Raw genomic sequence first — 14,834 nt, forward strand, 5'->3', positions numbered from 1 at the left:
TGGGTACTAATTAAAAGTGATTAGCCCTAATTTTCGATGGCAAGCTTAGTTTGTATCTGTGCTAATATGGGGCAGGATTCATTGAATTTGAATGATAAACAATAGACAATAGACAATAGGTGCAGGAGTAGGCCATTCAGCCCTTCGAGCCAGCACCGCCATTCAATGCGATCATGGCTGATCACTCTCAATCAGTACCCCGTTCCTGCCTTATCCCCATACCCCCTCACTCCGCTATCCTTAAGAGCTCTATCCAGCTCTCTCTTGAAAGCATCCAACGAACTGGCCTCCACTGCCTTCTGAGGCAGAGAATTCCACACCTTCATAAAGTCCCACAGGATTGGCCAATTGTCATATTGCTAACTCTGCTCTAAATGGGGAGATTTTTAAAGGAAGAAATGAAGCCCAATGGAGGAATTTTAATCTGCTTGGGAATACAAAACATTAGTATTGTGAATGTTCTAATATTAGCAGATGGACCTGGAAGAAGGCTCACATGTGACATAAGCTCTGTTAAAGGTGAAGTGACCTTGTTTAACTGTACATCCATTACATCTTATCGCATTATGTAAATAATGTGAACATCAGCAAATTATCTATCAACTACGCATTTAACAAATGTTGAAATCATTAAATAAATATTGTGTGCAGAAACATTTTATTATTAGACAAGGAAGAGCTGGATTAATGTTCTAATTGTTTAGACCCACAACATGATTTGATTGATAACAATTATGATTAATTATCTCATTAAGAGGTGACTGGCAACATAGTTCATCTGAGTGTAAGGACTGGCTGTTAACTAGTAGACGTGTTAAAATGTTTAGGAAGGAACTGCAGATGCTGGTTTAAACCAAAGATAGCCACAAAAAGCTGGAGTAACTCAGCAGGACAGGCTGCATCTCTGGAGAGAAGGAATGGGTTTCTTCAGATGGGTTCTTCAGACCCTCGTTCTGTCTGAAGAAGGATCTTGACCCGAAATGTCACCCACTCCTTCTCTCCAGAGATGCTGCCTGTCCCACTGAGTTACTCCAGCTTTTTGTGTCTACCTTCTCATGACTATCATCCTTCAACAGTTCAACAGTTCAACAGAGCTTTATTTGTCATTCGGTACCGAGGTACCGAACGAAACTACATAGCAGTCATACATAAAAAAGAACACAAGACATAACCCCAACACAAACGTCCATCACATCACTATAAATAAACCTTTTCATGAGAATCCACCCTGCCATGAGTATGTCAGAGGTCATAAGGTCATAAGGGATAGGAGTAGAATTAGGCCGTTCGGCCCATCAAGTCTACTCTGCCATTCAATCATCTGATCTATCTCTCCCTCCTAACCCCATTCTCCTGCCTACTCCCCATAACCTCAGACACCTGTACTAATCAAGTGTCAGTGTAGTCATTGTCAACAGGCATCATCCCCAGCACCGCAGTTTCTACTTTGAATACTTTTTGCTTCTTGTGAGTGTTAAGTAACTTTTAATTAGCTTCTGATAATTTCTTTGGTTGAGCATGGATACGTGACTTGTGTGACTAGAATGGAAAAGCTATGGTTCTTCTCCTTGGAATAGAGATGGTTGTGCGGGAATCTGCCAATCATTAATATAGGTGGTAGATCGAAAAAAACTGTTTGCATTAACAGAGGCATTCATTTCTAAGAGATGTAGAGCCATAGAGTGATTTAGCAAGGAAACAGACTCTGCAGCCCAGCTACTCGATTCTGACTAGAAGTCCCATCTAAACTAGTCCCATTTGCCCACATTTTGCCCATATCCCTCTAAACCATTATTTTCTTTGTATCCGTCTAAATGGCTTGTAAATGGGGTTTTATACTCAACTACTTCATCTGCCAGCTCATTCTAAATACCTCTATGTCAAAAAGCCTGCCCCTCAGGTTCCTATTAAATCTTTCCCCTCTCATGGAAATGTGACAAGCTTCAAATTTCCTTCGAAATTCTGAGAAACAATCTTCTCAAATACCAGGAAGCAGTAAAGTCTGCTAGAGCGCAATACTTCTCCGACCTTATTTCCAAAAACTCTCATAATTCCAAGGTCCTATTTAGAACAATTACCTCTGTCATATGTCCCGCCCCCAGTACCAGCTTAGTTGGGTCCCCTGCTAAGTGCGAAGAATTCGCTAAAATTTTCACCAACAAAGTTGAGAACATTAGAATGAACATTTCCCCTCCCACCCGTGACCTAGCTGTCTCACTAGTCTGTTCATCTAAATTGGACTGCTTCCAACCCGTCACTCTATCCTCCCTTGCAAAGCTTGTCTCCGCTATGAAACCTGCAACCTGCCCCATTGATCCTGCCCCCACTGCCCTTCTGAAGGATGTCATTGCAATAGCCGGTCCCAGCATCCTCTCTATTATCAACAGTTCTCTGGCCACTGGCACTGTTCCAACCAGTTTCAAGCACGCGGTGGTCCAGCCCCTACTGAAAAAACCTAACCTAGACCCCACCTTGCCTAGCAACTACAGACCCATTTCCAAACTGCCATTCCTGTCAAAAGTCCTTGAAAAGGCAATTCTAAACCAATTAATGCCCTACCTGCACCAATACACCATCCTGGAAAGTTTCCAGTCAGGTTTCAGAGCCCACCACAGCACAGAGTCTGCCTTGTTGAAGGTACACAACGACCTGCTTCTCGCCATCGACACCAGCGACTGTGCAATCCTGCTCCTTCTCGACCTCAGCGCAGCGTTCGATACAGTGGACCACACCATCCTTATTGACCGGTACGCGGTTGGCATTGATGGCACTGCCCTGAGCTGGTTCGCTTCGTACCTCAAAGATAGGAGTTTCGCCATCAACGTAGGCAGTTATTCCTCTGCTCCAGCTAGCCTCTCCTGCGGAGTTCCACAAGGCTCCATCCTAGGCCCCATTCTCTTCTCTCTATACATGCTCCCCCTTGGCCAAATCATTCAAAGGCACGGCATTTCTTTCCACTGCTATGCCGATGACACTCAGCTTTACCTCCCCCTGAAACCCAACAACCAGTCAAATTTAAACAGCCTCTTACACTGCCTTGAGGACATAAAATGTTGGATGGCACAGAACTTCCTCCAATTAAATGAGAGCAAGTCTGAGGTCATCCTATTCGGCCCCCCCGACTCCATCAAATCGATAACAGGCAGTCTTGGAAGTCTATCCTGCCTAGTCAAACCGCATGTCAAAAACCTCGGCATGATATTTGACTCTGCATTAAAATTTGATAAGCAAGTCAACGCTGTGGTAAAAGCCAGCTTCTTCCAACTTCGAACCATTGCTAAAATCAAACCTTTCCTCCAATTCGACGACACAGAAAAAATCATTCACGCTTTCATTTCCTCCCGCCTAGACTACTGCAACTCCCTATACACTGGGATCAGCCAATCTTCCCTGTCCCGCCTGCAACTGGTCCAAAACGCCGCAGCGAGACTCCTGACAGGTACCCGTAAAAGGGACCACATCACCCCGATTCTGGCCTCTCTCCACTGGCTCCCTGTACGGTACAGAATCAACTTCAAGCTCCTCCTATTCACGTACAAAGCCCTAAATGGACATTCCCCCCCATACATCAAAAATCTTCTAACCCCCCCTCTCTAACTCCAGGTCCCTCAGGTCGGCTGACTTGGGGCTACTCACTATCCCGCGGTCTAGGCTTAAGCTCAGGGGTGACCGCGCTTTTGCGGTTGCAGCTCCTAGACTGTGGAACAGCATCCCTCTCCCCATCAGAACTGCCCCCTCCATCGACTCCTTTAAGTCCAGGCTCAAAACCTATTTCTACTCCCTAGCGTTTGAGGCTCATTGAAGAGGCGCTGTGAACTGTTTGTGTGCTACTGTATGTTTCATTTTTTCCTTAGTACCTAATCAGATGTACAGCACTTTGGTCAACGTGGGTTGTTTTTAAATGTGCTATACAAATAAAATTGACTTGACTTGACTTAAACTATGCCCTCAAGTATTTGATTCACCTGCCCTTGGAAAAAGATTCTTATGCATTCACGCTACCTATTTCCCTCCTGATTTTATACAGCTCCATAAGATCATCCCTCAGCAATTATAGCACCAAGCAAATATATCAAAGCCTATCCAACCTCTGCGTGTAGCTCCGGCCCTCGAGTCCTGGCAACATCATTGTAAATCTGTTTATTCTTTCTAGTTTAATGGCATCTTTCCTTTAGCAAGATGACCAAAAACTGAACACAATACTCTAGTATGAATTCACCAGCATCTTGCGTTACTTGTGTAACATAACAATTCTATACTCAGTTCCCTAAATGATGAAGGCCAATGTGCCAAAAGCCTTCTTCTCCACCCCATCTGCTTGTGATGCCACATTCAGGGAACTATCTTCTTGTACTCTTAGATTCCTTTGCTCTACAACATTCCTTAAGACCGTACTGTTCATTGTAAAGGTCCTGCCCTGGATTGGCTTCCCAAAATGCAATGCCTCACATTAATGGAATTAAACCCCATTTCCCACTTGCTCAGTTAATCAAGATCCTGTTGTAATTCTTGATAACCGTCTTCTCGGTCTACGACACCACCTATTTTAATGTCACCTGCAAACTTCTCAATCACGCCTTGTACATTCTCATCCAAATCGTTGATACAGATGACAAACAGCAATGGGCCCAGCATTGATCCCTGAGTCACACTACTAGTCATAGGTCTCCAGTCCGAAAAACAACTTTTCACCACCACCCTCTGCTTCCTACTATGAAGCCAATTCTCTATCCAGTTTGCTAGCTCTCCCTGAATCAATGCGATGTAGCATGAGGATGATTTGGGAAGAACTAAAATTGAGGATTTTTATTTTGCACAGTGAGCAGTTAGAATCTGGAAGGGATGGTCAGGTTCCTAACCATGATGGAGGCCGATTCAGTAGTCGTGTTCCTAAGAGAGCTAGATAAGCAACTGGAATGAAAGAGTTTTCTGTTTATGGGGAGAAGACAACAAATGAAACTAGCTGAAACATGGAGCCTGCATCGAATTGACAGGCTGAGCAAGTTGTAACCATTCTATGAAACATTGCTGCTGTGACCAACTACAGATAATTCTCTCATCCCTCCCCCATCTGTTTTATCAATTAAAATAGAGTTTTATTCAATGATTGCATAACTGCACACCCTCTCCTTCCAATGTTGTTGCACCTGTTTCCTTCTTCCCATCTTCTGTGGACTTCCACATTGAAAATCATAGCAATAAGTGTAATTTAGTGTGGTTTAGTTTATTGTCACAGGTACCGAGATACAGTGAAAAGCTTTTTTTTTGGTGCTTGTATTCCAGTCAGTGGAAATACTACACATGATTATATTCAAGTTGCTCACTAATACAGTGCCATTGAGTGCAAGATGCACATTTATAGATTTGATCCTCAAAGGGAAACATCTTTAATATCAGAAGAAGATTGAAAAACAAACAGATATTTTTATACAGCGAAAACTGCTGAGATTGTATTGATCCGAGTTGCTCCCTCTCCTCAAAGTCCTATGAATAATGTGACATGGGATCAAAATATTGGGGGATAATATTTTTCATATTTTGTTAAAGGAAACCATGGCACCAATGGTTAACTGCACTATTTTGATTTGCAATTACTTTTGTCTTAACATTTTATTAAGGAATTTTAATTAATTCATGTTGTGAGTCACTATGCAGTTTCTGAAATTGTAATATCAATCATTCAACCTCATGCACACAAAACTTGAATAATTGCTTTCAAAGATAATTTTATCGTTTCTCATTTTTCAGTTGGCTGGAATTTCTCTTTGGTTTCTTTCATGTAATTATTCTGAATCAAAATACAGGTGGCAAGTAACAACTAGGAATGTGTTTGCAAACCTGCGATTCTCAATTTCTTCTGCTTCACATACTGTTCACAATGATTGAAGACGGAGACAACTCACAGCTGCACTTTTCCAGGAGCTGAACACTTTAGAAAGGTATTATGCTATCCTGTTTAACAGAGCTAGCATGATATTCAGTACTTTTTTTAAACTGTTTTGCTTGTTTTGCAGTGTGGGGGCATGAATTATTGGACAGAGTAGACATGTGTTTAACAGTTGTGCTTAAGTATTAGCAATGTAAATTTAAAGACATTGTATAGGTGGTAAAGCACAACACAGAGGGGGGGAAGAGTGTCAAACAGGCCCGTATATGGACCTCGTTATCCTCCCTCCATCTTATTTGATTCATTGGTTGATGGAGAGATGCAGCATGGAGACAGGCCCTTCAGCCCACCAAGTCCATGTCGACAATCAATCACCCATTCACACTAGTTCTATGTTATCCCACTTTCACATCCACTCCCTACATACAACTTACAGCAGCCAATTAACCTACAAACCTGCACGTCTTTGAATGTGGGAGGAAAGTGGAGCCCCTGGAGGAAACCCACATGGTCACAGGGAGATCATGCAAACTCCACACAGACAGCACCCAAGGTCAGGATTGAACCTGAGACGCTGTGAGACAGCAGTTCTACCAGCTACACCAATATGTTTTTTTTGCTATTCCTTCCTCAAATGTTCACTGCTCTCCATTTGACACATCTATTCTATTTGCTTGAACTACCCTTTGTGGCAGCTGGTTTTGTGTTCTTACTAGTTTCTGGGTGGAGAGGTTTCTCCTGAGCTGCACTTTGGATCCTGTAAATACTATTTTATTGTTAACTTGTTAAATCGTGCAAGTGTAAACATCATTTTAACATTTATAAGGCCGTACGTTACAGGAGCAGAATTAGGCAATTTGCCCCATCGAGTCTACTCTGCCATTCAATCATGGCTGATCTATTTTTCCCTCTCAACTTACTAATGAAGAACCTATCAATCTCCACTTTAAAAATACCCAATGTCTTGGCCTCCACAGCCATCTGAGGCAATACATTTCACAGATTCACCACCCTCTGGCTAAAGAAATTCCTCCACATCTCGATGCTAAAGGTGTGTCCTTTTATCCTGAATCTGTGCCCTCTGGTTCTAGACTCTCATATTACTGGAAACATCCTTTCCATGTCCACTCTTTCTAAGCCTTTCATTACCCAGTAGATTTTAAAACGCTCCTCCCTCATCCTTTTAAATTCCAGCAAGTACAGGCCCAGAACCATCAAATGCTCTTTATTACGATAACCCAATCATCATCAGGATCATTCTCATTAACCTTTTCCCGACCCTCTCCAACGCCACCACTTTCTTCCTCAGATATTGTCCATAACTGCTCACAACATTCCAAATGTGGCCTCACCACTGCCTTATAAAGCCTCACCATTACATACTTTTATATTCTACTCATCTCAAAATGAATGCATTGCATTTGCCTTCCATACCACTGCATCAGACTCTCCCACTACTGGAAACAATCCTGCATCAGCACGCCCAAGTCTCTTTGCATCTCTGATTTCTGAATTCTCTCTCCATTTAGAAAATACTCAACATTTTTATTCTTTATACCAAAGTACATGACTGTACACTTGTCAACTTGTTATCTTGTTGACTGCTTCTCATTTTTAAAGACTTTTATCATGATGTCCCTCAGCATTTACTCCAGAGAAAAATCTTCCAATCTGTTCAATATTTTCAGTTATAACTTCTAATCTGGTACCATTCCAATATATCTTTTATTCATATCTCTTCATGCTTCTACCATGGTTTAATAATGGGAACTGTGAATGTCCAAGTGTGGTTTAACCAAGATTATGTACAGCATAACTTCTTTCCTTTGCAATTCTGTTCTTCTGCAAATAAACTCCAGAGTTGAATTGCATAGTAACACGGCTGGTAGAGCTGCTCTCACACAGCATGGGAGACCTGAGTTCAATCCTGAGCTCGGGTGCTCTTTGTGTGGACTTTGCACGTTCTCCCAGCGACCGCGTGTATTTCCTCCGGATGCTTTGGTTTCCTCCCACATTCCAAAGATGCAAAGGTGTGTAGGCTAATTATCCTCTGAAAATGCCCCCAAGTGTGAGAAAGTGGGATAACATGGCACTAGTGTGACCAGGAGATAGATGGTTGGGGTGGACTCGAGGGGCCGAAAGGCATATCTCCATGCTGTACCTCTAAAACTAAAACTAAAATTAAAGGTAAAACTAACCTACTTTTTTAATGTCTCATTCACCTGTGACTCCATGTCCCTAAATCTATCTTTTCCTCTACAATATTATGGCTCATATGTTCCAGAAATATTAAACCTCCTTCTGCTTCCTGCCAAAATGCTCTCTTCTGCATTCATTACCTTATCTGTATAACCAACCGTATAAAGGCATCTGTGCATTATACTGATAGAGTTGTACCTTCCTGAATTCTCATGCAAACCAAGTTGATGAGAGATATTGGTTTTCCACACTTCTGGGTAGATATGAAGGGTATGGATTTATGCTTTCAATATAACTTTCAAAAAGATTTAGACAGTTTTTAAATGCAGCAAATTTATACATGTATGATTTATCAATATTAATAGACTTTTGAAGTGTCCTTTCTTTGCAACTGTACCAATATATTCTGCACTCTGTCTATTTTGTCTTTGTGCTACCTGATGCACACCTGCATAGTATAATTTGCCTGGATAGCATGCAAAACAAAGTTTTTCCACTGCATAGTAGAAACAAAGAAGTGCAAATGCTGGTTCATACCAAACATAGACCCAAAGTAACTCAATGGGTCAGGCAGCATCTTCTTCGGGTCTTGACCCATCTTTTTCTCCAGAGATGGTTTTTTTTTTTTATATCAAAAAATACTTTATTCAAGTTATAAATATCATTTACAAACCATCATTTTTAAACAAACCCATCCGACATTTCCGGAGGTTACATATTCAATACAGGCATTTACTTGGACATTTACATACATTTACATACATATCCCTTATTTGGAGGGGCGTCTCTCTCCCCCACACCCTGCCCCCCATGTCCAGCAGCGGAAGGACCCTAGACTGTGGTCCTCCCCCACAGGGCCTTGGCGTTGGCTGCACCAAGCTTCAGAGCGTCCCTCAGCACGTACTCCTGCAGTCTGCAGTGGGCCAGTCGGCAACATTCCTTGACGGACAGCTCGCTCCGCTGGGAGGTCAACAAGGATCGGGCAGACCAAAGAGCGTCTTTCACCGCGTTGATGACCTTCCAGCAGCACTCGATGTCAGTCTCGGAATGCGTCCCTGGGAACAGTCCGTAGAGCTCAGAGTCCTCTGTGACGGAGCTGCTCGGAATGAATCGTGACAGGGACCCCTGCAGACCTCTCCAGACTCGCCTGGCAAATCCACACTCTTTGAAGAGGTGGGCCACCGTTTCCTCTCCGTAGCAGCCGTCCCGAGGGCAGCGTGCGCTGGTAGTGAGGTTCCGGCGGTGCAGGAAGGATCTGACTGGGAGGGCTCCCCTCACCGCCAGCCAAGCCAGGTCTTGGTGCTTGTTGGTGAGTACTGGCGATGAGGCATTTTGCCAGACAAGCTGGGCTGTCCGTTCTGGGAACCACGCCACAGGATCCATGGAGTCATTCCCCTGCAGTGCCTGCAGGACGTTCCGTGCTGACCACTGCCCGATGGACTTGTGGTCAAAGGTGTTGGTCCGGAAGAACCTGTCCACAAACGACAGATGGTTCGGCAATGTCCAGCTGACTGGCACATTGCGTGGCATCTGCGCCAGGCCCATCCTTCGCAACACCGGGGACAGGTAGAACCTCAGCAGGTAGTGGCATTTGGTGCCCACGTGCCTTGGCTCTATGCTCCGCCTGATGCAGCCACACACGAAAGTGGCCATCAGGATGAGGGCGACGTTGGGCACGTCTTTTCCCCCGTTGTCTGCCGACTTGTGCATTGTGGCTCGTCGCACCCGGTCCATCGCCGACCCCCAGATGAAGCGGAAGACGGCCCGGGTGATCCCCTTGGCGTGGGAGGGAGGGACGGGCCACACTTGCGCCAAGTACAGCAGCCCCGAGAGCACCTCACACCTGATGACCAGGTTTTTTCCCGTGATGGAGAGGGAGCGCTGCTTCCACAGCTCCAGCTTCTTCCCCACCTTGGCTATCCGCTCCAGCCAATTTTTGTCACATGCCTCAGCCTTCCCGAACCAGATCCCCAGCACCTTCAGGAAGTCAGGCTTGATGGTGAAGGGGATGGAAGATCGGTCGGGCCAGTTGCCAAAGAGCATGGCCTCGCTCTTCCTGCGGTTTACCCTGGCCCCCGTGGCCAACTCAAACTGGTCGCAGACGCTGATCAGTCTGCGGACCGACCCTGGATCCGAGCAGAAGACGGCGACATCGTCCATGTACAGGGAGGCCTTGACCTGAGTGCCCCCACTGCCTGGCAATGTCACTCCTCTTATGCTCGCATCCTTCCTGATGGATTCGGCAAAGGGTTCAATGCAACAGACGAACAAGACAGGGGAAAGAGGGCAACCCTGCCTGACTCCAGACCTGACGGGGAAGCTGTCTGATTCCCACCCATTAATTTGGACTGCACTACAGATCTCGGAGTAGAGCAGTTGTATCCACTTCCTGATTCCCTCCCCAAAGCCCATTTTGGAGAGCACGTCCCTCATGTACGTGTGCGATATCCTGTCGAAGGCCTTCTCCTGGTCCAAGCTGACCAGGCAGGCATCCACCCGTCTGTCCTGCACGTAGGCAATGGTATCTCTCAGCAGCACCAGGCTGTCTGAGATTTTCCTGCCAGGTACAGCACAGGTTTGGTCCGGGTGGATCACCCGTCCCAGAGCAGACTTGACCCGGTTGGCGATGGCCTTAGACAGGATCTTGTAGTCTACATTCAACAATGTGATGGGTCTCCAATTCCTTAAGTCATTCATCTCCCCCTTCTGCTTGTAGATCAGGGTGATGTTGCCCTTCCTCATAGAGTCTGACATGCTGCCGGCTAGAAGTATATCGTTGTACACTTCCAGCAGGTCCGGGCCCACCCAGTCCCACAGAGCCGAGTACAACTCTGCCGGTAAGCCATCGCCTCCGGGAGTTTTACTCGAGTCAAAGGAACGGATGGAGCCAGTCAGCTCCTCCAGGGTCAGTGGTTGGTCCAGACTCTCCCGCTTGCTGTCGTCCAAGACTTCCGTGATGGAGGACAGGAAGTTCTGGGAGGCGGTGCTGTCTGTGTTCTTTACATCGTACAGATCCTTATAAAAGGATCTGCAGATCTTGAGCATGTCTGACTGCGAGGATGTTACCGAGCCGTCCTCCTCCCTAAGGCTTTTGATCACAGAGCTCCCCCTGTGAACCTTATGGAAGAAGTAACGTGAGCACGTCTCATCCTGCTCAACATGGCGGACCCTGGACCGGAAGATGATCTTGGAGGATTCAGAGGTAAAGTGCCGAGCTTGCCGGCCCTTCAACTCTCTCAGTTCCTCCCTCACATCCACCCCTCTCCTCTGCAGAAGGAGTAGCTGCTGCAAATCTGTCTGGAGTTGACACAGTTCCCTCTTACCCTGTCTTGCTCTCTGAACACCTTTGGAGACGAAGAACTTCTTGATGTTCTCCTTTGTTGCCTCCCACCAGAGTGTCGCGGAGTCAAAGAGGGGCCTCACAGTTCTCCAACATGCGTAGTCCCTCTTTAGCTCCTCAACGTTCTCCGGGGTCAACAGCTCCACGTTTAACTTCCACGTCCCTCTGCCCGCCTTCCGGTCCTCCTGTAGGTGACAGGTGGCCTGAAGGAGGCAGTGGTCAGAGAAGAACACCGGCGCGAGGTCGGTGTGTCTGACCGTGACGGCCTTCGATGTGAAGAGGAAGTCTATCCGGGACTGGGCTGAACCGTTCGGTCCTGACCAGGTGAACCGCCGCTGGGCTCCGCCTGCAGGGTCACTGAAGGCGTCGCGCAGCTTTGCATCTTTGACCGTCTCCACCAGGAGTTTGGAGGTGCCGTCCAGTCTGTGGTTGGCACTGCCGGATCGTCCAGCCGCATCGATGATGCAGTTGAAGTCACCGGCCAGAACGAGCGGTCTAGACGTGGCCAGCAGCGGTGGGAGCTGCTGGAGAACGGCCAACCGCTCGCTCCGCCTGGGTGAGGCATACACATTTATCAGCCGGAGCGGAGAACCACGGTACATTACATCCACCACCAAGAGACGCCCCCCCACCACCTCCCTTACCTCAGTGATGGTGAAGCCCCCTCCCCGCAGCAAGATCCCCAGACCGGACGCTCGACAATCATTGCCCCCCGACCATACCGACAGTCCGTGGGGCCACCATCGCGACCACCTCCGATAGCAGCGAAGGTGTGGCAGCCCGCACTCCTGTAAAAAAGTCACATCCGCCTTTACCTTGGCCAGGTACTGCAAGGCGGATACACATCGCGCAGTGCTCTTCACACTGCGCACGTTTAAGGATGCCAGTTTCAGCTCCATTGTCCTTTATTGTCCCAGGCGATCCTCCCGCATGCCAATCATCTGGCTCAGTTCCTGCACATTTCTGTCGCACAGGTAATGGTACAGGTTGGTGGCTTCCTCCGCACAGGGTGTGTTTTCTGGCGAGGCCACTGCGCTGCTCCCAGTTTCCTGGAGCTGGGGCCCATTTGCCACTGCACTGCTCCCGGTCTCCCGGAGCTGGGGCCCATTGGCCACTGCACTGCTCCCGGTCTCCCGGAGCTGGGGCCCATTGGCCATTGTGCCGCTCCCGGTCTCCCGGAGCAGGGGCCCATTGGCCGTTGTGCCGCTCCCGGTCTCCCGGAGCTGGGGCCCATTGGCCATTGTGCCGCTCACGGTCTCCCGGAGCAGGGGCCCATTGGCCGTTGTGCCGCTCACGGTCTCCTGGGGCTGGGGCCCATTGGCACTGCTCCCAGTCTCCTGGGGCTGGGGGGCAACAGACACGTTCTTTTTCTTACCTTCCTCCTCCCCCGTTTCCTTCCTCTGCCTCTGCCTCCGTTGTCGGCCCTTCCCGGTCGTCTCATCCTCCGATGCGGAGAGGCTGCTGGCCTCGTCCTGGGAGAGGACTCTTTTTTGGGACTTGCTTGCCCCCTCCGCCTTTTTCTCCGTGCGCACAGCCTTCAATGTTTTCCTCGGCTGTACCACCTTCCATTCCTCCTCTTCCTGTTCCCCCTCTTCCATCGACTCACCCTCGTGGGGAGGGGCCTGGGGGGCTCTGTCCTGCGGTTTGGGGCTCCTGGTGGTCGCGCTGTCATCGCCCTTGCTCTCCTTTCCTTTTTGGGCTTTTTCAGTGGTAGGAGGCGTCTCGTCCACCCTGGGGGTGCTGGCAGCGGCCCCTCTTATCGCCTGTGCATAAGTGCTTGCTCTTTTAGGGCAGGCCCTGTAAAGGTGGCCTGCCTCCCCACACAGGTTGCAGCTCTTACTCTCTTTACAATCCCTTGTCTCGTGGCCTTCTAACTTGCAGTTTCTGCAGACGACTGTCCTGCATTCTGCCGCCACGTGCCCAGGTTTGTTGCATTTCCTGCACACCCTGGGCTGCCCCACGTACGTCATGTAGCCCCGGTTCCCTCCGATAGCGAACACCGAGGGAGGGTGGACAATGAATCCCTTCCCGTCCACCCTCAGCTTCACTTTTACCTGCCTCTTGCTCGTCCAGATCCCGAACAAGTCCTTTATGTCCACGCAGTTCCCGGCCCCTTCGACGTAGCGCGCAAGGAAGGTGAGGACATCCACGACGGGCACATGTGGGTTGAACATGTGCACCGTGATCATCCGTTCCCTCTGGGTGGGGAGGGTGAAGAGCGGCTGCACCTTCAGGAGCGACAGCGGGGCTTCATCCCCCTTCTCCCGGAAGTCCTGCAGTAACTTCTGCCATCCCGCCGGGTTCTGGAAGGTAACGTCGAAGTATCCGTTACCTGGGAAGTCCTGGAGGCAGAAGATGTCCCCGGCCTTGAATCCACAGGCCTCCAGCAGCACCTTCTTGATGAAGAGATCCCTTGAGAAAGGGTTCCCCTCCTTGAGGTCCTTCACCGATACTCGCAGGGTATTCCGAATACCCTGCCCTCCAGCTCCACTTGCTACTGCCATCCCACCTGGATAAGGGTGTTAGGTTGGTTACCCAACCAGCATCGATCCACCCCTAAACCAGACACGTGCTCCTGACCTCCGCTCCTCGTCGATGACCCAATGCAAATACTGCTCTTATACTTACCCTGTTCTTATAAGAACATTAAGATTGTGCCAGAACAGATACTACACTTGATCTTAGCCAAAAGGCCGATCCAGAGATGCTGCCTGACCCGCTGAGACACTCCAGCATTTTGTGTCTATCCCTTTTCACTGTATCTTGGTACAGTGACAATAATAAGCCACCACTATTAAAACAATGTGAGAGGAAGAAGTTGAACTTGTATAATTCTTTTAAAAATATTTATTGGAATATAACAAATGTAGCAACCAATATATATGAGGCACGAAAGCCCTTGAACAACAATGAAACAACTGACCTGATAATCCTTTGAGGTATAAACATCAGACAGGATTCTGGGCCAATAACTCTCTCTATGAATACTCTTCTATGAACTGTAATGCCCATCTGAAAGGATGGATGGAGCCATAGTTTAATATCTCATCTGCAAGGCAGAATCTTTTCAGAAATCCAATAACATTTTAGCTTAGATTATGTTGTACGTTCATTTCTCATCCCTAATGATGGTTGGGCCCAGCATGAGTTTTAAAGCATTCAAAACTTTTTTTCAATCTCTTACCTTGCCGGAGATGCGATTGTTTTCCAGATCGTATCTCCGGTCGTTCTGCGGCCTAATATCATGGTGCTGGAGGACTTGCTCGGGACTGACTTTGAGATTCACCGCGGGGCGTGGACTTGCCATCAGAGCCGATCCCTTGCCTGGGATTGACGCTCCAACCGCGGCCTGCGTACTTTAACATCGAGGAGCTCGCAGTCTCGGGAAGAGACCGATGTCGGGAAGCC

General features: G+C 47.8%; 1 pseudogene; it reads right to left on the reverse strand.

Annotated features, from left to right (window-relative positions):
• Window positions 1-14,033: 14,033 nt before the first annotated feature.
• On the reverse strand, window positions 14,034-14,132 carry LOC144596401 (U2 spliceosomal RNA; annotated as a pseudogene).
• Between the last annotated feature and the right edge of the window lie 702 nt (window positions 14,133-14,834).

Source organism: Rhinoraja longicauda, chromosome 8 (assembly GCF_053455715.1).
Source record: "Rhinoraja longicauda isolate Sanriku21f chromosome 8, sRhiLon1.1, whole genome shotgun sequence".
NCBI classification, from domain to species: domain Eukaryota; kingdom Metazoa; phylum Chordata; class Chondrichthyes; order Rajiformes; family Arhynchobatidae; genus Rhinoraja; species Rhinoraja longicauda.